Source organism: Ambystoma mexicanum, chromosome 9, assembly GCF_040938575.1.
Source record: "Ambystoma mexicanum isolate Mex_15411 chromosome 9, UKY_AmexF1_1, whole genome shotgun sequence".
Classification (NCBI taxonomy): Eukaryota; Metazoa; Chordata; class Amphibia; order Caudata; family Ambystomatidae; genus Ambystoma; species Ambystoma mexicanum.
In genome coordinates, this window is record NC_090931.1 from 951,152,791 (window position 1) to 951,155,318 (window position 2,528).

The window sequence follows — 2,528 nt, forward strand, 5'->3', positions numbered from 1 at the left end:
CTTGCATTCAATGCCTGGCTCCACGCCAGCAAGCCGGCCTTCTTACCCATTTAAAGTTTGAGAATAGGTTGAGATCATTTTGGTGCCAAGACCTCTAATAATTCACTTTACTAGATAAAACTGGGGTTTCCGTGTGGCAGCTATCCTGAGGGAAACTCGGGAAGGAACCAGCTACTAGATGGTTCGATTAGTCTTCCGACCCTATACCCAGGTCGGACGACCGATTTACACATCAGGACCGCTACGGACCTCCACCAGGTGTAGTTCGCCATCTTTCAGGTCCTATCACACACGCTCATGCTCCATCTCCCTGACAGAGCGGGTGAGAGGGGTTGGTGGTGAGCCCACCGCGGCGGGATCCCACCGCAATCGGCACACACCGGCGCTCCCCTTCTTTGCAGCACAGAGTTTAATTCGGCCATCCGACTAAGACTCCTTGGCCTGTGTTTCAAGACAGATCGGGTGGTTAACCGAAATCACCTCAGGCCCCAGGCGCCCTTTGTGGGCCTCCCCGTCCAGCGGCAAGACGTGGTCGGGGCACACTGAGGGCAGTTCACTAGAGTCGCATTGGGAGCACTGTCTGCCATCGGTGCCCCAGTGACCCCCAAGAGGGGCCAGGACGTTTGCCGGAGAAGGGCATGGCAGCGGTCAATCTCCCTCGGTCCCGCGGACACAGCAAAACCGCTGTCAGGGGGCTGTAGCACTCGCTGCCAGAGCAGAGAGCCGCCTGCCCCCTGGGGCCTTCCCAGCCGGTTATGGTGCACTGCCACAGAGGAAATGCGCCCTGCGGGGCCTGGTCTGCCTGGGCTGCAGTCCTGCGAGGGCATCCACTGTTCCAGGCAGCCGACCTGCCTGCCATGTTGAATCCTGCGGGAGGACTGCATGGACCCCACCAGTTTACCTCAACGGTTTCACGCCCTCTTGAACTCGCTATTCAAAGTTCTTTTCAACTTTACCTTACGGTACGTATTTTGTCGTAGATGGAGTTTACCACATACTTTGGGAATTCTCAAGCAACCCGACTCCGAGAAGACCCGACCCGGTATGCCAGAGGCCGCTACCGGCCTACCACTGTCTGCGGGGTGACACTGTATCAGAAGGACTTGAGCCCCCTGAGCGATTCCAGGGAGTCGGTCTTCTGTACGCCACATTTCCCATGCCTGCCGCTTAAAGGGGATTTGGCGCTGGGCTCTTCACTGGCCATTACTGAGGGAATCCTGATTAGTTTCTTTTCCTCTGCTTATTAATATGCTTAAAATCAGCAGGTCGCCACATCCGATCTGAGGCTGCAGTCATGGGCAGCACAAAGCTCGGGGCAGTTGGCCTCAGGCCCGTACGGGAGGTTGCCTAAGCCCTGGGCCTCTGGCGCAGCAGAGTGTCTGCTGTCCCGATCTGCAGCTGAAGCCCACATGGTTGCGAGGCCCGCGCTCCATGGCTATGCTGCACCGGCAGCCGCGGGACACCACACACAGTCACACACAGCATGGCCATGTGCCCCAGAGTAGGGTGAAGGTGTGCCATGCTTTTTTAAGGACCGCTGCCGCCGCCACCACATCCAGGGCGTGCCGGCCACCCGGCACTCCCGAAACCTGCATGAGGCAGGGAAACTGGGGAGGCCGGGACGCGCCGGCAATGAGCCTGCGCGCCAGATCCAGGGATCCTGCGACGGTGCTGATAAAGGGTCTGACCTTAAGGGGACGAAGGGAACGAGTCCCTGCGACAGCCCCAGCCACCCTCCTGTGAGGGGAGCGGGGCGATGATGTAAAGCAACCCTCAGAAACCATAGCCCCGGATGAATCCGGGGCCACATGGTGCGTTTGAAGTGTTGATTAATGTGTCCTGCAATTAACACCAATTGTGACAGCTAGCTGCGTTCTTCATCGACGCGCGAGTCCAGGGATCCACCACCAACAGTCACAGGCAACTTTTTTGTTTGTTCCAGAAGTCAGCCTGACCATGCCAGTGCAGGAGAGGCCGGGGGGAAGGCAGCACCGCCTGTGGCGAGACAGCCCAGCACCCTGTCTAGATTGGCCGAGACCATGTGGTTTAAAAATAAATAAATAAATAAATAACTGCCCGCTGCTGCAGCAGCACAGTGCTTCCCAGGGGGGTGGAGGCAGGCCACTCTGCCACGGGCGCACCCGGCCTGATCCACTCATCCTTCCCCGACCCCCTCCGCTCCCCTTTTGGATGGGGGGGGACAGACCGCGAGGCGCACCAGAGACAACACAGGCAAGGGGGTCGGGTGGGACCGCTAGAGTCTTCAAAACCCAGCCTGGACGCACAGGTGGAGCTCAGGTACCTGGGCAAGAGGAAAAGTCACTGCTGCGCCAGCGGCCCTGGCCATTGCTCGCCCATAGATGTGGGCGGCTGGAACCTCGCCGCCCACCCTTCGAATAAGCCTGCTGCGCCATGGCTCAGGGCTGGCGCCTGGTGTGCCGGGCCACTGTCTGCCTGAGGAGGTGCCCCTCGAGAGCAGTCAGGTTTCCCTCGGTTCCCGGCTACCACCACTCGGGGATTCCCTGCTG

At 59.3% G+C, this 2,528-nt stretch overlaps 1 pseudogene; it reads right to left on the bottom strand.

Annotated features, from left to right (window-relative positions):
* Positions 1-1,767: 1,767 nt before the first annotated feature.
* LOC138490096 (5.8S ribosomal RNA) lies at positions 1,768-1,916 on the bottom strand (annotated as a pseudogene).
* Positions 1,917-2,528: the final 612 nt, after the last annotated feature.